The sequence below is a fragment of the Triticum urartu genome, chromosome 7 (genome assembly GCF_003073215.2).
Source record: "Triticum urartu cultivar G1812 chromosome 7, Tu2.1, whole genome shotgun sequence".
Classification (NCBI taxonomy): domain Eukaryota; kingdom Viridiplantae; phylum Streptophyta; class Magnoliopsida; order Poales; family Poaceae; genus Triticum; species Triticum urartu.
Window position 1 is genome coordinate 317893841 of NC_053028.1, and position 21156 is coordinate 317914996.

Genomic DNA, 21156 nt, shown 5'->3' on the forward strand with positions numbered 1-21156 from the left:
AGAGATTCGATCGTCGATATCTCAATACCTAGTTCAATCTCGTTACCGGCAAGTCTCTTTACTCATTTTGTAATGCAACATCCCGTAACTAACTCATTAGTCACATTGCTTGCAAGGATTATAGTGGTGTGCATTACCGAGAGGGCCCAGAGATACCTCTCCGATACACGGAGTGACAAATCCTAATCTCGATCTATGCCAACTCAACAAACACCATCGGAGACACCTGTAGAGCATCTTTATAGTCACCCAGTTATCTTGTGACATTTGATAGCAAACTAAGTGTTCCTCCAGTATTCAGGAGTTGCATAATCTCATAGTCATAGGAACATGTATAAGTTATGGAGAAAGCAATAGCAGTAAACTAAACGATCAAAGTGCTAAGCTAACGGATGGGTCAAGTCAATCACATCATTCTCTAATTTGACCAACGAGCTAGTTAGGTAGAGGCATACTAGTGACACTCTGTTTGTCTATGTATTCACACATGTACTAAGTTTCCGGTTAATACAATTCTAGCATGAATAATAAACATTTATCATGATATAATGAAATATAAATAACAACTTTATTATTGCCTCTAGGGCATATTTCCTTCAGTGCGGGAGGCCACCGAGGTGGGCACAACCCACCTGGGCGTGTCTGGGGGCCATGTGACGCCCCGAGACCGATGTGCCAGGTGTCTTCCAGCTATTCGCTGTCGTTGCCATGTCTTTTGCTTGCGTGTCGCATCTTATCATGTCATCATGTGCATTGCATCATCATGTTTTAAAACTTGCATCCGTCCCAACCTCCCTGTTTCTTCCGTTGTCCGTTCTGAGCCCAGACCCATTTGCACGCGCCCGTGGCATGTCCGAAATAGTATTTTATAAGTGGTCGGAAAATGTTCTCGGAATGGGATGAAAGTTGGCGTGTGGTCTTATTATAGTGTAGATAGACCGCCTGTCAAGTTTCATCGCATTCCGAGTTTGTTTGATAGCCCAACCGATATACTATAGCGGCATTATAGCCGGTCTAACGTCGAACGTTTTCGGTCTCCGGAAACAGTCGCCGGGTCTCTCTCTCTTCTCAGCTCAAAGCTTTCTGCACAGTCCGCTGTCAACCGCCAGACCCCGAAACCCTCTCTGCACAGTGCATCGACCCCTCACGCGTGTCCGAAACTTACCCGAACCCGACCCAGACAGTTGTCACCGTTGGGTCCGGAACATCCCCAAACATCTACAAAACGTCTCCATTTTTCTGTTTGGGCTACCTAACCTATTTTTTTCCCGTCCGTCCGATTACGATCGGAGGGACCTAGATAGCCCTACCCTTTTCCAACATGCTATTTAAATAGTCAACCCTATTTTCTAGGGGAGTTGTCCCATCCATCCCTCTCGGCCGCCGCCACTAATCCTCTCGGGATCCCCTCACTCAATCTCCCTCGATCCCATCGCCAGCCAACCAGAGCCGCACTCCTCCCGATCCAAATCCTCTCCAACCTCCTCCTTTTCCCCTATCCAGCATGCCCGAGCTCCACCCTGCGTGCCCGCCTCCTCGTCCTCCCGGCCGCAGCAGATGAACGGAAGGCCTCGTGCCTGCCTCCTCACACTCCTCGTCGACCCAAGGAGTCGAACGCCTCCCTTCAGTGCTAACCACACTGCCGGCAGAGCTCGCCGGAGCAGCCAGCCCTCACGCGTTCTTGCTCCTTCCCGTCTCCCCCGCAGCTTCCTCTCCCTTCCTTCTCTCTCTCACGATCTCTCTCTCTCCCCGTCGGGATTACAGGCCAGGCGCGCCCTGGTGGGTTATGCCCCCTTGAGGTACCCCCCCTCCCAGGTGCTTCTCTGGCCCATCTGGTGTCTTCCGGTCCAAAAAATCCACAAAAAGTTTTGCTGTATTTGGACTCCGTTTAATATTGATTTTCTGCTATGTAAAAAACAAGCAGAAAATAACACTTGGCACTTGGCACTATGTCAATAGGTTAGTCCCAAAAATTGATATAAAATGATTGTAAAACATCCAAGAATGATAATATAACAGCATGGAACAATCAAAAATTATAGATATGTTGGAGACGTATCAATAGGAAATAGACCCAGGGGGCGTATATTTCACTAGTGGCTTCTCTCGAGAAAATAGCATACGATGGGTAAACAAATTACTGTTGGGCAATTGATATAAAAGCAAATAATCATGACAATATCGAAGGCAATGATCATGTATATAGGCATCATGTGGAAGATTAGTAGACCGACTCCTGCCTGCATCTACTACTATTACTCCACACATCGACCGCTATCCAGCAGGCATCTAGTGTATTAAGTTCATGGAAATACGGAGTAATGCAATATGAACGATGATATGTGTCGGCGTTCTAGGACCGGGGGTACCCAGACCCGTCCGCCTACGGCCCAGCGCGTGGCCCCATCGATGTCCCAGTGCGGCCCAAACCTAAGGCTTCACGAGCAAGACCCTCGCGAGGTGAATGACATCATGGCCTCCCGAGGGGCGGCCTCCGGAGGAGCGAACATCTCTAGGCTTGCACCCACCTGGCGAGGCATGTGGTGACATGAGCCATGATGACCAAGGCTAGGACAGCACCAGCAGGCGCAGGAGAGTATAGTTTTGTCTTTGCTGCTAAGGAGGCAAGGACGTACACGGGTTCCCAAGGAATCCCCCAAAGGTTTCCATTTCAGTGCAACAAGACCTAGACCATTGGCTCGGCAGAACGGAGGTCACCGCGCGAGCCCATCATTGCATCACGATCAGAGGCTTTGCACCCGAAGACCACCTTTAGTCAGGATAGGGTGTCTCCTGTCCCCTTTCGAATTGGCCGTTGTGGAATCCCTTCCCGCTTAAGCTATGAGGGAAGAGGACCAAGACCACTATAAATATAGGATAGTCTCCACCGTAGAGAGGGGGAGGATCTCGGTCATTGAGCTCTCCCAAGGCAGCTCACACTTGTACTAGTTCATACTCATCCTCCTCACGATGCAATCCACCCCAAAGCAGGATTAGGGTTTTACATCGCAAGGTGGCCCGAACCTAGGTAAACCACCGTGTCCACCTCTTCTTCCTGTTCTCCCGAACTTGACGAGACCAGGTCATGGTGCAGCGAGCAGTGAGCTATAGCCAAGCGAGATCCTTCATACAAGCCCCAGAATTTGAACATTGTTTGGGTCTGTGGAGCCCTGATCCCGACATTTGGCGCGCCACGAAGGGGCATGTCACTACTTCAGGATGCTGCTTACACGACACTACGGAACTGTGTGCGATGCAATAATCGCAAACGGTGGTGTATGAAAACCGTCAAAAAGGGTGAAAACGTTTGCGATGGAGGATGCATCAATCACGGTTCAGATTTTAGTTGCGTGTGCGATGAAGGGCATACGGTTCAGTTCAATTAACTATTTGCGATGAGGAGGAACAAAAGAAACGGGCAGCCACATGAAGGCGTGTGCGATACACAACATACGGTTCACTCAGATGAATTGCTTGTGATTAGGAAACACAAAAGAAACAGGCAGCCAGATGAAGGTGTGTGCGATATACATCATACGGTTCACTTGGATGAACTGTTTGTGATTAGGCAACACAAAAGAAATGGTCAGCCAGATCAAGGTGTGTGCGATATACGGCATGCGGTTCACTCGGATGAACTATTTGTGTTGACACAAGAGAATAGAAATGGTTCAACTTAACAAGACATGTGTGGTGTGCGATGAGATTGCATGCGGTTCACTCAGCCCATGTCGTCAGTGTGTGACCTTTGTGGCAACCGTTCGCTCCCCGGGTGCCTCTTCGTGTACCGTGGCAACCGTCCACCGACTCTTCGCCTTTCCCTCTTGATTTGGAACTTCTGTCGCACGCTAGCTCTTCCTCCCTCCTCCATTTGCCTTCACCCTTCCTTCTGCCATTGTTTGATCGTCTTCTCCATGGAGGGAACAAGCCGAAAATGTCAAAAGTATGAAAGAATTGCTTGGCTTGTCATCGGGGTTGTGCATGATTTAAATACTTTGTGTGGTGAAGATAGAGCATAGCCAGACTATATGATTTTGTAGGGACAGCTTTCTTTGGTCATGATATTTTGAGAAGACATAATTGCTTTGTTAGTATGCTTGAAGTATTATTATTTTTATATCAATATGAACTTTTGTCTTGAATCTTTCGAATCTGAATATTCATACCACAATTAAGAAAATTTACATTGAAATTATGCCAAGTAGCACTACGCATCAAAAATTTTGTTTTTATCATTTACCTACTCGAGGACGAGCAGGAATTAAGCTTGGGGATGCTTGATACGTCTCCAACGTATCTATAATTTTTTATTGATCCATGTTATATTATCTACTGTTTTAAACATTATTGGGCTTTATTATCCACTTTTATATTATTTTAGGACTAACCTATTAACCGGAGGCCCAGCCCAAATTGCTGTTTTTGCCTATTTTAGGGTTTTGAAGAAAAGGAATATCAAACGGAGTCCAAAAGGAATGAAACCTTCGGAAACGTGATTTTCTCATCAGATAAGATCCAGGAGACCTGGACCCTCCGTCAGAAAGCCACGAGGTGGTCACGAGGGTAAGGGGCGCCCCCCTAGGGTGCGCCCCCCTGCCTCGTGGGCCCCTCGAAGCTCCACCGACGTACTTCTTCCTCCTATATATATCCACGTACCCCCAAACGATCGGGGACGGAGCCAAAAACCTAATTCCACCGCCGCAACTTTCTGTATCCACAAGATCCCATCTTGGGGCCTATTCCGGAGCTCCACCAGAGGAGGCATCGATCACAGAGGGCTTCTACATCATCATCCAAGCCCCTCCGATGAAGTGTGAGTAGTTTACTTCAGACCTACGGGTCCATACCTAGTAGCTGGATGGCTTCTTCTCTCTTTCTGGATCTCAATGCAATGTTCTCCCCCTCTCTCGTGGAGATCTATTCGATGTAATCTTCTTTTTGCGGTGTGTTTGTTGAGACCGATGAATTGTGGGTTTATGATCAAGTCTATCTATGAATAATATTTGAATCTTCTCTGAATTCTTTTATGTATGATTGGTTATCTTTGCAAGTCTCTTCGAATTATCAGTTTGGTTTGGCCTACTAGATTGGTTGTTCTTGCCATGGGAGAAGTGCTTAGCTTTGGGTTCGATCTTGCGGTGTCCTTTCCCAATGACAGAAGGGGCAGCAAGGCACGTATTGTATCGTTGCCATCGAGGATAACAAGATGGGGTTTTTATCATATTGCATGAAACTATCCCTCTACATCATGTCATCTTGCTTAAGGCGTTACTCTGTTTTGAACTTAATACTCTAGATGCATGCTGGATAGAGGTCGATGAGTGGAGTAATAGTAGTAGATGCAGAATTGTTTCGGTCTACTTGTCTCGGACGTGATGCCTATATACATGATCATACCTAGATATTCTCATAACTATGCTAAATTCTGTCAATTGCTCAACAGTAATTTGTTCACCCACTGTAGAATACTTATGCTCTTGACAGAAGCCACTAGTGAAACCTATGGCTCCCGGGTCTCTTTCTCATCATATCAATCTCCATCACTTTATTATTGCTTTGCTTTTACTTTTCCTTTACTTTATTTACTTTGCATCTCTATACCAAAAATACCAAAAATATTATTTACCATCTATATCAGATCTCACTTTCGTAAGTGACCGTGAAGGGATTGACAACCCCTAAGCGCGTTGGTTGCGTTGAGCTATTGTTTTTGTGTAGGTACGAGGGACTCGAGCATATCCTCCTACTGGATTGATACCTTGGTTCTCAAAAACTGAGGGAAATACTTATGCTACTTTGCTGCATCATCCCTTCCTCTTCGGGAAATCCAACGCAGTGCTCAAGAGGTAGCAAGAAGAATTTCTGGCGCCATTGCCGGGGAGTCTACGCAGAAGTCAACATACCAAGTACCCATCACAATCCCTATCTCCCGCATTACATTATTTGCCATTTGCCTCTCGTTTTCCTCTCCCCACTTCACCCTTGCCGTTTTATTCGCCCTCTCTCTTCCTCCCTCCCTCTCTCTCTATTTGCCTCTTTTGCCCGTTTGCTCTTTGTTTGCTCATGTGTTAGTTTGTTTGCTTGTCGTCATGGCTAGTCTCATATCTTCTCCGTTGTCTCCCGAGAATGAAGTTCTAAATTTTAAACAAAGGGAGGGAGAAAATCTAAAAGATGCTTGGTATAGAATTTGCAATGCTCAAAATAGATCTACCAGGAAGCAATCTACTTCAGTTCTTCTCCGCAATTTTTATGTAGGTGTTAATCCTTGGTATAGATATATCCTTGATACCATTAGCGGAGGAAATTTCTTGGGTAGCCATACTTTTGATTCTTATAATGCTATGTTAGATTTATTTGGCTCACCACCTCTTTTGGTTAATGGAACTATGTTAACTTTGGAGCATGTTATGCAAAGACTTGAAATTATTGAAAATAAAGTTGCTACTATTGAATTAATTAAAAATCTAGACAAAAAGATCCACAATCAAATTACTCAATATGGATCTAAGGTAGGAATGACTTTAAAAAATATTAAGGAAAAGGAACCCATAGTTAATGAGAAGATAAACTTAGATTCTACTAGAATTGATAAACTTGAGGGTATCATTACAAACTTGGGAACTGCTTTTTCTTCCATAAAGAATACTCCAAGTCCTCCTACTCAAATTGCCAAGCTTATGTATGTTCCTAAAAATAAGGGTGAATCATCTAATAAGGAAACTGCGGATCTTAAATCTATAAGTATTCATCCCAATCTTTTTGCTATCATTAAGGAACCAATTGCTACAAATGAATTTTTCGATCTTGTGCCTAAGAGTTTGATAATAACTAGAAAGAAAGAAATTCCTAAGGGAAATAGATGCCTCATTGAAGAATTTCCTACCAAAGATGGCAATACCTAGATCTATTCTTGCTTGTTATGCCTAGCTAGGAGCGTTAAACGATAGCGCTTGTTGGGAGGCAACCCAATTTTATTTTTATTCCTTGCTTTTTGTTCCTGTTTAGTAATAAATAAATTATCTAGCCTCTATTTTGGTTGTGTTTTTTGTGTTTAATTAGTGTTTGTGCCAAGTAGAACCATTGGGAAGACTTGGGGAAAGTCTTGTTGAACTTGCTGTAAAAAACCGAAACTTTAGCGCTCACGAGAACTGCTGTCGTTTTTATTTGGAAAGTGATATTTAGTTAATTCTATTTGCAGATGTTTAATATATAAATTCCTCACGTCCAGAAATTTATTTTAGAATTTTTGGGGTTCCAGATCTTGCGCTAGCTACAGATTACTACGGACTGTTCTGTTTTTGACAGATTCTGTTTTTTGTGTGTTGTTTGCTTATTTTGATGAATCTATGGCTAGTAAAATAGTTTATAATCCATAGAGAAGTTGGAATACAGTAGGTTTAACAGCCATATAAATAAATAATGAGTTCATTACAGTACCTTGATGTGGTCTTTTGTTTTCTTTCGCTAACGGAGCTCACGAATTTTCTACTTTAAGTTTTGTGTTGTGAAGTTTTCAAGTTTTGGGTAAAGATTTGATGGATTATGGAACAAGGAGTGGCAAGAGCCTAATCTTGGGGATGCCCATGGCACCCCCAACATAATCTAAGGACACCTAAAAGCCAAAGCTTGGGGATGCCCCGGAAGGCATCCCCTCTTTCGTCTACTTCTATCGGTAACTTTACTTGGAGCTATATTTTTATTCACCACATGATCTGTGTTTTGCTTGGAGCGTATTTTATTATTTGAGTCTTTGCTTATTAGTTTAACACAATCATCCTTGCTGTACACACCTTTTGAGAGAGCCATACACGATTTGGAATTTGATATAATACTCTATGTGCTTCACTTATATCTTTTGAGCTTTATAGTTTTGCTCTAGTGCTTCACTTATATCTTTTAGACCATGGTGGTGGATTTGTTTTATAGAAACTATTGATCTCTCATGCTTCACTTAGATTATTTTGAGAGACTTAATAGCATGGTAATTTGCTTAAAATCCTAATATGCTTGGTATGCAATATTAATAATAAAACTTTCGTATGAGTGTGTTGAATACTAAGAAGAAATTGATGCTTGATAATTGTTTTGAGATATGAGGATGGTGATATTAGAGTCATGCTAGTTGAGTAGTTGTGAATTTGAGAAATGCTTGTGTTAAAGTTCGTGATTCCCATAGCATGCATGTATGGTGAACCGTTATGTGATGAAGTCGGAGCATGATTTATTTATTGATTATCTTCCTTATGAGTGGCGGTCGGGGACGAGCGATGGTCTTTTACTACCAATCTATCCCCCTAGGAGCATGTGTGTAATAGTTTGCTTTGATAACTTCTAGATTTGTGCAATACGTATATGAGTTCTTTACGACTAATGTTGAGTCCATGGATTATACGCACTTTCCTTCCTTCCACCATTGCTAGCCTCTCTAATACCACGCACTTTTCGCCGGTATCATACACCCACCAAATACCTTCCTCAAAACAGCCACCATACCTACCTATCATGGCATTTCCATAGCCATTCCGAGATATATTGACATGCAACTTTCCACCGTTCCATTCATTATGACACGCTCCATCATTGTCATATTGCTAGCATGATCATGTAGTTGACATCGTATTTGTGGCAAAGCCACCGTTCATAATTCTTTCATACATGTCACTCTTGATTCATTGCATATCTCGGTACACCGCTGAAGGCATTCATATAGAGTCATATTTTGTTCTAAGAATCGAGTTGTAATTCATGAGTTGTAAGTAAATAAAAGTGTGATGATCATGATTATTAGAGCATTGTCCCAGTGAGGAAAGGATGATGGAGACTATGATTCCCCCACAAGTCGGGATGAGACTCCGGACGAAAAAAATGAAAAAAAGAGGCCATAAAAAAAAGAGAAAGGCCCAAATAAAAAAATGAGAGAAAAAGAGAGAATGGACAATGTTACTATCCTTTTACCACACTTGTGCTTCAAAGTAGCACCATGATCTTCATGATAGAGAGTCTCTCATTATGTCACTTTCATATACTAGTGGGAATTTTTCATTATAGAACATGGCTTGTATATTCCAATGATGGGCTTCCTCAAAATGCCCTAGGTCTTCGTGAGCAAGCGAGTTGGATGCCCACCCACTTAGTTTCTTTTGAGCTTTCATATACATATAGCTCTAGTGCATCCGTTGCATGGCAATCCCTACTCACTCACATTGATATATATTGATGGGCATCTCCATATCCCGCTGATACGCCTAGTTGATGTGAGACTATCTTCTCCCTTTTTGTCTTCTCCACAACCACCATTCTATTCCACCTATAGTGCTATATCCATAGCTCACGCTCATGTATTGTGTGAAGACCGAAAAAGTTTTGAAAATGTCAAAAGTATGAAACAATTGCTTGTCTTGTCATCGGGGTTGTGCATGATTTAAATACTTTGTGTGGTGAAGATAGAGCATAGCCAGACTATATGATTTTGTAGGGATAGCTTTCTTTGGCCATGATATTTTGAGAAGACATAATTGCTTTGTTAGTATGCTTGAAGTATTATTATTTTTATATCAATATGAACTTTTGTCTTGAATCTTTCGAATCTGAATATTCATACCACAATTAAGAAAATTTACATTGAAATTATGCCAAGTATCACTACGCATCAAATTTTTTGTTTTTATCATTTACCTACTCGAGGACGAGCAGGAATTAAGCTTGGGGATGCTTGATACGTCTCCAACGTATCTATAATTTTTTATTGATCCATGTTATATTATCTACTGTTTTAAACATTATTGGGCTTTATTATCCACTTTTATATTATTTTAGGACTAACCTATTAACCGGAGGCCCAGCCCAAATTGCTGTTTTTTTGCCTATTTTAGGGTTTCGAAGAAAAGGAATATCAAACGGAGTCCAAAAGGAATGAAACCTTCGGAAACGTGATTTTCTCATCAGATAAGATCCAGGAGACCTGGACCCTCCGTCAAGAAAGCCACGAGGTGGTCACGAGGGTAGGGGGCGCCCCCCCTAGGGTGCGCCCCCTACCTCGTGGGCCCCTCGAAGCTCCACCGATGTACTTCTTCCTCCTATATATATCCACGTACCCCCAAACGATCGGGGACAGAGCCAAAAACCTAATTCCACCGCCGCAACTTTCTGTATCCACAAGATCCCATCTTGGAGCCTGTTCCGGAGCTCCACCGGAGGAGGCATCGATCACAGAGGGATTCTACATCATCATCCAAGCCCCTCCGATGAAGTGTGAGTAGTTTACTTCAGACCTACGGGTCCATACCTAGTAGCTGGATGGCGTCTTCTCTCTTTCTGGATCTCAATGCAATGTTCTCCCCTCTCTCGCGGAGATCTATTCGATGTAATCTTCTTTTTGCGGTGTGTTTGTTGAGACCGATGAATTGTGGGTTTATGATCAAGTCTATCTATGAATAATATTTGAATCTTCTCTGAATTCTTTTATGTATGATTGGTTATCTTTGCAAGTCTCTTCGAATTATCAGTTTGGTTTGGCCTACTAGATTGGTTGTTCTTGCCATGGGAGAAGTGCTTAGCTTTGGGTTCGATCTTGCGGTGTCCTTTCCCAACGACAGAAGGGGCAGGAAGGCACGTATTGTATCGTTGCCATCGAGGATAACAAGATGGGGTTTTTATCATATTGCATGAAACTATCCCTCTACATCATGTCATCTTGCTTAAGGCGTTACTCTGTTTTTAACTTAATACTCTAGATGCATGCTGGATAGAGGTCGATGAGTGGAGTAATAGTAGTAGATGCAGAATTGTTTCGGTCTACTTGTCTCGGACGTGATGCCTATATACATGATCATACCTAGATATTCTCATAACTATGCTAAATTCTGTCAATTGCTCAACAGTAATTTGTTCACCCACTGTAGAATACTTATGCTCTTGACAGAAGCCACTAGTGAAACCTATGGCCCCCGGGTCTCTTTCTCATCATATCAATCTCCATCACTTTATTATTGCTTTGCTTTTACTTTGCTTTTACTTTATTTACTTTGCATCTCTATACCAAAAATACCAAAAATATTATTTACCATATCTATCAGTTCTCACTTCCGTAAGTGACCGTGAAGGGATTGACAACCCCTAAGCGCGTTGGTTGCGTTGAGCTATTGTTTTTGTGTAGGTATGAAGGACTCGAGCGTAGCCTCCTACTGGATTGATACCTTGGTTCTCAAAAACTGAGGGAAATACTTACGCTAGTTTGCTGCATCATCCCTTCATCTTCGGGGAAATCCAACGCAGTGCTCAAGAGGTGGCAGGCCCTTCCCAGAGAATCACTTCTAGTTCAGAGCAAGCGTTTCCAACGTCGATGAGTGGTTGAGCTAAAGTTCATTTCATCACTTTGTTATTTGTTGTGTGAGAAAAACTTTACTAGAATGTTTTGTTGTTAATGATCTATAATCCAACGTGTATCCTCGTTGTCATTGTGGGTTGATGACTTGTTGTATGTAATCAATGGTACATTTGCATATGCGTCCATGAACTCACGCCTGCTAGTGGTGTCCATATGAACAGTGCTAGTCATTTTAGTTGCAAAAATTAGATAGTGCTAGTGATTTGTAGCTGCATATTTTAACAAATCACGGTGTTACAAGGTTGACAAATGGCAATGTTACTAGATAAACAAATGTCAATCTTTCCAGTTTGAGAAATGGCAACATACCCAAAATGACAGATATGCAAATCTTACCCAATTGTTTGTACGTGGTTGCACATGGGTCATGCAAAACAACCGTTTGCGTTGAAGGGATGCAGAAATCCTGCTCGGCACATTTTCCCTTGGCTTCCTGGGGAAGCTGTCGGTTTGCATACGGGTGTTCTAACTAAAAAGTTTGCAATGAGTGTTTTATATTAAAAAAACCATTGATGTTTTTTTCAAAAGAAAATCATTTGATAAGTCTGTACATTAAGAGAGAAAAACGCAAGTTCGTTCAAACCATATCTTTCTTTCAGTCACACTGCGAATTTATATTCATATGATCGAGAATTCGAGATACAGTATTAAACCCCAAAAAAACTATTTCCAGCGGCGGCGGAGGCGGTGTGCCGCGCCGTCGTTGTCGTCCTCTGGGATGCCGTTGTTGAAGTCTTCAAGGCAGCACAAAATGTTCTTCACCTGTAAATCAAACATCATGTCGTCGCGCGATCGACGGGCGGGGCATGGGAGGACTGCAGCTGGCACCGCTGAGAGGTAGCTGTCGAAGGCAGCATCCCATGCCGCTAGGGGGGCGCATGGGCAGGGGTACGGGCGCGGCGGGTGCAGCCAAACACACGGGGACCGGCGCCGAGGTGGGTGGAGGGGCGCGCATGGGCACGACGGGTGCAGCCAACGCACGGGGGTCGGCGCCACGGTGGGTTGAGGGGCGCGCACGGGCACGGGCATGGGCGCTGGCGCTGGCATGTACACGAGCTCGCGCGGGTCCGCAGAGACCTCGCTGACGCCCATGGCTTCCAGCTCTGCGATAGTTCTCGGCGACCAGCCCGTCAATGCGACGGGGATGGTCGCTAGCACGGGCGCGGGGATGGGAGCTGGGACGGGAGCGGAGGCAGCGACCAGCTCGTTCTAGGCCATGTCCATGAGGCCCCATTCCTCCTTATTTTATATCTCCTCCAGCTCGGAGTCGACTTCACCAAACTTGAAGACTAGTGGCAGATGATCATTCTGCGCCATGGCGGTGGAGGTCTGCGGGGGGAGGGGAATGGGAGGCGAACAGTAAGGCCGCCCGTATTAAACAGCGGCTCGGGCACCATTAATGGAGAGGAAGGAGAGCGGCCATGGAAGTCAAAGGGCTCGCTTCCTAGTGAGCCTACACAGCATACAGCTCGCATGCTTCCCGGTGAGCCTGCGCATTGGAGGACAGCTTGCACGCCTCTCGGTTAGCCTGCGCACCGGACTGCGCTCGCACGCCTCCCGTTCAGTCAAGGTCAATCAGATGTCCGCACGACACCTCCTACAGCCATTAAAACATAGACACGTGGCGTCACGTGAATGGTTAACAGAACGCACACGGTTTAAATTATACAAATGTTTGAGATATTAAAGTAGCAGCTATTTTTCCAAAATGCCTTTGTTGGCAGTCATTATTCGAGTGCGCCTTCTCTCAAAATGGACACGAAAAATACCACATCATGTCGGGTGCCATTCCATGATAGCATGCCAAGTTTCATGAATTTCAGACAAGTTTTGGATTCACTAGAATTTAAAAACCAGGCATCTCAATGTTTTGTCGGCAATCAACAGTGCCCTGGTGTTTGAAATTCATTCCCATTTCTTGCATGGCACGTAAGCATGCACCCGCATATTTGATTTTTCAACCAATTTATATGCACTGGAGCATGTGCGTGTAGTTCAAATTTGAATTATGCACATAAATGCATTGAAAACTCAGTTAATGCATAAAAATGTCCAAAAGAACCCCAAAAAAACACAAAAAATTACACAACACTCCTGTTGTTCTATGTTGACACGAGAACAATTTTGGAAGCAATAAGAGGCAGTGGATATCGTTTCGTCCCCAAAGGTGGGACGTTCCCTACCGAAACCATGATGCTTGTTGTGAGAAGATCTGGTTTGTGAGAAGCATATACCAAAACCTGCCCCAAACGGGGAATTTTTTTTACCACGGCATGTTGATGCCGCTCCATGAGAGCATGCAAAGTTTCATGAATTTCAGACGAGTTTTGGATTTACTAGAATTTAAAAATGAGGCATATTAATGTTTTATCGGCAATCAACGGTGCCCTGGTGTTTGAAATTCATTCCCATTTCTTGCATGGGACCTAAGCATACACCCAAGGACACATATTTTATTTTTCAACCAATTTATATGCACTGGAGCATGTGCATGTAGTTCAAATTTGTATTATGCACATAAATGAATTGAAAAATCAGTTAATGCATAAAAATGTCCAAACGAACCCTGAAAAATCCCAAAATTGACACAACACTCCTGTTGTTCTATGTTGACATGAGAAAATTTTTGAAAGCAATAAGAGGCAATGGATATCGTTTTGTCCCCAAAGGTGGGACGTTCCCTACCGAAACCATCATGCTTGTTGTGAGAAGCTCTGGTTTATGAGAAGCATATACCCGAACCTACCCCAAATGGGACAAATTTTTTAACATGGCATGTTGATGCCGCTCTATGATAGCATGCCAAGTTTCATGAATTTTAGACGAGTTTTGGATTTACTAGAATTTAAAAACCAGGCATCTCAACGTTTTGCCGGCAATCAACAGTGCCCTGGTGTTTGAATTTCATTCCCATGTCTTGCATGGGACCTAGAAATTCACCCAAGAACACTGATTAGATTTTTCAACCAACCTTAGTGCATTGGAGCACTTGCTTGTAGTTCAAATTTGAATTATGCACATAAAATGCCTAGAAAACCCAATTAATGCATAAAAATGTCCAAATGAACCACGAAAAATCACAAAAATTGACACAACACACCTGTTGTTCTATGTTGACACTAGAAAAAAAATTGAAAGCAATAAGAGGCAATGGATATCGTTTTGTCCCCAAAGGTGGGACGTTCCATATCGAAACCATCATGCTTGTTGTGAGAAGATCTGGTTTGTGAGAAGCTTATACCCGAACCTGCCACAAATGGGAAAAAAATTTACCACGACATGTTGATGCCGCTCCATGATAGCATGCCAAGTTTCATGAATTTCATACGAGTTTTGCATTTACTAGAATTTAAAAACCAGGCATCTCAACGTTTTTCCGGCAATCAACAGCGCCCTGGTGTTTGAATTTCATTCCCATGTCTTGCATGGGACCTAGAAATTCACCCAAGGACACACATGTGATTTTTCAACCAACTTTAGTACATTGGAGAATGTGCTTGTAGTTCAAATTTGAATTATGCACATAAAATGCCTAGAAAACCCAGTTAATGTATAAAAAAGGCCAAATGAACCCCGAAAAATTCCAAGATTGAACACAACACTCATGTTGTTCTATGTTGACACTAGAAATTTTTAGAAAGCAATAAGAGGCAACGAATATCGTACCGTCACCAAAGGTGGTACGTTCCCTATCGAAACCATCATGCTTGTTGTGAGAAGCTCTGGTTTGTGAGAAGCTTATACCCGAACCTCGCCCAAATGGGACAAAATTTTCACCACGGCATGTTGATGCCGCTCCATGATAGCATGCCAAGTTTCATAAATTTCAGATGAGTTTTGGATTTACTAGAATTTAAAAACCAGGCATCTGAACGTTTTGTCGGCAATCAACAGTGCCATGGTGTTTGAATTTCATTCCCATCTGTTGCATGGGACCTAGAAATTCACCCAAGGACACACATGTGATTTTTCAGCCAACTTTGGTGCATTGGAGCATGTGCTTGTAGCTCGAATTTGAATTATGCACATAAAATGCCTAGAAAACCTAGTTAATGTATAAAAAAGGCCAAACGAACCCCAAAAAATTCCCAAGATTGAACACAACACTCCTGTTGTTCTATGTTGACACTAGAAAATTTTTGAAAGCAATAAGAGGCAACAGATATCGTCCCGTCCCCAAAGGTGGTACGTTCCCTATTGAAACCATCATGCTTGTTGTGAGAAGCTCTGGTTTGTGACAAGATTATACCCAAACCTGTCCCAAATGGGACAAAATTTTCACCACGGCATGTTGATGTCGCTCCATGATAGCATGCCAAGTTTCATGAATTTCAGACGAGTTTTGGATTTACTAGAATTTAAAAACCAGGTATCTCAATGTTTTGCCGGCTATCAACAGTGCCCGGGTGTTTGAAATTCATTCCCATCTCTTGCATGGGACCTAGAAATTCACCCAAGGACACACCTGTGATTTTTCAACCAACTTTAGTGCATTGGAGAATGTGCTTGTAGTTCAAATTTGAATTATGCACATAAAATGCCTAGAAAACCCAGTTAATGTATAAAAAAGGCCAAACGAACCGCGAAAAATTCATTCCCATTTCTTCAATGGGGCCTAAGCATGCTCCGAAGGACACAGATTTGATTTTTCAACCAATTTGTATGCACCGGAGCATGTGCATGTAGTTTAATTTTGAATTGTGCACCTAAAATGGCTAGAAAACCAGTTTAATGTATGAAATGTCCAAACGAACCCTGAATAATTCCAATTCTTTTACGACACACATATAGTTGCATGTTCACTACAAATAAAAGGTCTAGCAATTCAAACGCTGTCCATTACTGATGTGACCCCATTTTGTAATTCAAATCAAGTAGATCCCACACAGTTTATTCTCACCAACCGTGTGAGATGTAGTACAAAATATCTTGGAGCACCGTCGGTGTATAGTACGCCTATGGCTTAAGTGAGAAGGTGCGTCGGCTACAGTCCACAGCCGGCGTGTCAAGCACACTAGCTCGCTCCCCAAAACTCCCGCCTCTACATCCCTCGCAATCTTGAAAATATCTACCGCCTAGAAGGTTTTAATGTTTGATAGCACACGATTAGTATGTGCGGACTGTGTGCAATGTCTGTTACTCCCGCTCTGCTTCAGTCCCTTGATTCAAAAGTTCAGTAGCCCCGCCATTTTACTCCCGCCTCTGCATCCCTCGCAATCTCAAAAATATCTGCTCGCCCTTGATCCAAATTTTCAGGAGGCCCGCCTTGTTACTCCCGCATAGTAAAATTTTTAGTTGCCGCAATATTTCCTCAAACACAACCTCCGCTCACACAGACACACACAACCCTTGAAACCATTGGTAGGTCGCTGCCATCACCGGCGCCCCCATCCTCAACCTCTACCTGTGTGCCGGGGAGCTCGAGTAGCCAATGGCCAAAAAGAGGTTTATCGCGGCCTTTTTGCCCGACGCCGGTGAGGTGGCCACCGAGGTGTTCCCGTCGTCCTCCGCGGGCCCGATCCATCGTCGCCGGTCCCCCAATCCGCCCGCCACCACACCCCTACGCCGGTTCGAGGACTTCCCCGTCCTCCCCCGGACCCGACAGCCGACGAAGTCCTACCTCGGGGTCAGGCAGCGGCGGTGGGGGACGTGGGTCGCCAAGATTACAGATCGAGAGACCCACACCCGCCGGTGGCTCGGTAGCTTCCACACGGCCGAGCTCACAGCCATGGAGAATGACCGCTGGCAGGTCCGCTACCATGGTGCGGCGGCTAGGCTCAATTTCCCCTTCGCCGTCCGGTCCACCTCGTTCCGCCAGAGCCACGGAGGTGAGCTCGTCTATGGCACGGAGGACCGTGAGGCGTGGGAGCGTCTTGAGGCCGAGCCCGCCAATGAGGCCTACATGCAAGAGCTCCGCCGGCAGCACCCGAAGCTCGTGGAGGAGGAGCGGGCGATCTTTGCCAGCGCAGAGGGCGGTGGGGTTATTGCGCTCTCCTCCGATGATGAGGTCGAAGGCGGCGATGACGGTGGCGTGGAGGGCGGTGAGGTTATCGCGCTCTCCTCTAATGACGAGGTCGAAGGCGGCGGCGACGACGGCGCGGAGGGCATCGAGGTGGGCCCCGAGGACGAGGAGATCGACGTCTATGAGTGGAGGAGTGCCTTCCCTAACGACCTCGACGACGGTACTGGCCCGGACCCGGCTCGCAGCACACCGTACATGACGAGGAAGGATTGGCTCGACCTCTACTTTGACCGAAAGTAGTTTACCTTAGTTTAAATTTATGTTTTATGTTCAGTTATGCAAAACTATCTATGTTTATGTTTGAATGCATGCTACTTTCGGTTGAACCTACTTTGAACTTGATCAAATTGAAGTTTACAACCTTAAGTTTAGGGGATCGACTAGAAAAGGCCAAAAATTTCTGGAGTATATATATATATATATCCACTAAGGGTTTTAGTCCTTTAACTTTTTAAGGATCGCCTAGAGATGTCCTTATTACTTGTTTATTTCAGTTCTTCACAATGTGATGCTCTATATGTGCAACTATTTGCTGTGTAGTTCAATTTCATCAATAATAGTTTCAACAATACCACTATGAATTACGATATTAGGTTGCTGTTAAGGATATTGCAGTTAAGATGCCTTTTCGTTTTTCAATTGTTGTTTAGCAACATGCATTGGACTGAATGGCTAAATATGCAATCCCAGGCTACATAGCAACAAGGAAGAGTGTTACCTTAATGTTCTGATGATGTATAGATATACATGTAATAAAATCTTATATAATGGGATGGATGGAGTGTTGTACTACATCATTTTTTAATTGTTGTTTAGCTTCTAATATTAACTTGGTGCTTTTAGGTACATATGTCATTGCCAAAGATCCACACTTCGACCCTTTCTGTGTATGGGGCAATGAGATATTCATGAACCAGCATCTAGTGAGGAAACTGATAAAGATTGTTACTAAAATGGGTCAAAAGATGTCAATCGAACTATTTGTTTACATTTTATGCAAGACAATAGTGAACTGCAAGATGGTAAGTAAGAACCATGTAGCCTTCTTTTTATTGCCCGTAATGAGTTGTGTTAGATGACAATATCTGAATCTTTTTTATTTTGCAGTGGATCCTGGAGCAATTTACTCAAGATTACCTCTCAAACTACATGATTGGCGGCCGGCCATCACAAGGTGTTGGACTAGAGTCCTGCATGCCTTCTGCATCTAGGAGAGCGCAATAGGGCCATTTCGCTTCACCTTGTTCAGCAACTGGAATGTATATCGCCACTTTCTTTACCATTTGTAATAGTACAAGTATAGAACCCTGGTACATCATTCTTTATTTGGTGCTTATGTAATTCTTAAACATATGTACCTATGTATCAAATAATGCATTGGTTATTTGAACCTGATGGATATGAATAAAGATATAGCCTACTTTCAAGTTTAAATTAGGTACAATTTTAAATAGCAGCAATTAAATTAGGGCGAAATTACATTGTGCACGTCATTATGGCACACACACGATTGGTAAAACACAAATGTTTGCGATATACACCATAATCTGAGACGGCTCACAGAGAGGGAACGTGTGCAAGCATGCACACAGTTGCCATTTGCAAAGCGTGTGTGATATTAGACACTATCACATACGGTGCGGGAAAACTAAATGTGTGTGATTGTCTACCTATCGTACATGGTTTATAATCAAGAACTGTTTGTGATGTGCCAGGCATCGTAAATCTCCCGTGCCTAGAATCTGCCTAGAAAACTCCCATGCCTGGAATCTGCCTGGTTTTAGGCAGAACCACAAAACTCCAACTGCGATGGCAATGCGAGCACAAACGAGTGGCAAGGATGAACCGTTTGGGATATTCGAGATATCAAAAACGGTTATACAGGGACAGATGTATGCATCAAGGCTCCCTATCCCGGATGGTTTTTGGGTCGTGTGGGAAGGACCCCCCCTATCGCCCACACTCACTTGGAGACGGTTCCAAATGCCATTGCGGAAAGGGGTTAAAAACCGTTTGTTTAGGACCGACATGCACCAGTGTGTCGAAGTTCTCCCTTCCGCTACGCCCCGTCCTCGCTTCGCCGCTCCCATGGTCGACGCCCGCCGAGTTTGCGTCGAGCGCCAGGCCGCCCGCGTCACCTATACGACGCTGGTGGGCCGTGGCGACCCCCGCCGCCCCGCCTCTCCCGCAACCAACGCTACCACCGATCCTGCTGCTCATGAGTAGCAGGACTCTTCGCCGCCGCCCTCCGTGCAGTGTGATGGCCGCACCGCTATGCCCTCCCTCACATCCGCTACGATGTCATCCTCCCACATTCGTTGCAGGCCGACAAACGCGTAGGTTGTGCTTGTCATGGCGCATGAGCTACTGTGCTACCGTCCTGCCAACGAGGGCTATGATGCCTGGCTTGGCCGCATCTCCGAGCTCGTCAACACCGTCTGCGAGGCCCCGACTCCCTCCCACTCGCTTTGTCCCCCGCCATCTCGCGCGGGTGACATGGCACATGGTGCGCCTCTGCCTCCTCCTCTATGCAGCGCCGACTTCGAGTCAAGGTGCAAAGCACGTCCGCGCCACCCGCCGCATAGGGCATCGACGCTGGCTAGGGATAAGGCCAGCTGCCAGGTGGTCCTATGCAGCAGCCATAGTACAATGCGCGTGCGCTCCCCGCACCACCGCGTTAGCATCAAGACCGGGCTGCTTTGGAGGCTTCCGCGCATGGGCGTCAGGACCAAGCCTCGCTTGCGCAGGCTGCTCCCTTGAGCGCGGCGAGCTGCCACACCTACACCCGTGAGTTGCGTTGTGTCGTCTGGCCTGGCAAGTTCAAGCCAGATCGGCCTCCGCGCTACGACGGCATCCCTAACCCTGCGGAGTTCCTCCAGCTCTACTCGTTGAGCATCAAGGCGGCGAATGGCGACGACAAGGACATGGAAAACTGGTTCCCATGGCTCTCAAGGACGGCGCACGCTCCTGGCTCATGCACCTCCCAGAGGGATCGATCTTCTCTTGGGATGAGCTTCCCGAGCGATTCATCACCAACTTCCAAGGCACCCATGACCACGCCCTCACCGTTAATGACCTGAGGCGCGTGAAGTAGCAGCCGGCCGAGACTCTCCAGAAATACATTCAGCGCTTCACCCAGGTCCGCCACAAGATCCTGAAAGCCTCAGACAAAGCCATCATCTGGCGTTCACCGAGGGCATCATGGACGTTGATAACCCACAAGTATAGGGGATGGCAACAGTTTTCAAGGGTAGAGTATTCAACCCAAATTTATTGAATCGACACAAGGGGAGCCAAAGAATATTCTCAAGTATTAGCAGCTGAGTTGTCAATTCAACCACACCTGGAAACTTAATATCTGCAGCAAGGTATTTAGTAGCAAAGTAATATGATAGTAGTGGTAACGGTGGCAAAAGTAATATTTTTTGGTTTTGTAGTGATTGTAACAGTAGCAACGGAAAAGTAAATAAGCGAAGAACAATATATGGAAAGCTCGTAGCATTGGATCAGTGATGGAGAATTATGCCGGGTGCGATTGATCATGTAATAGTCATAACCTAGGGTGACACAGAACTAGCTCCAGTTCATCAATGTAATGTAGGCATGTATTCTGAATATAGTCATACGTGCTTATGGAAAAGAACTTGCATGACATCTTTTGTCCTACCCTCCCGTGGCAGCGGGGTTCTATTGGAAACTAAGGGATATTAAGGCCTCCTTTTAATAGAGTACCGGACCAAAGCATTAA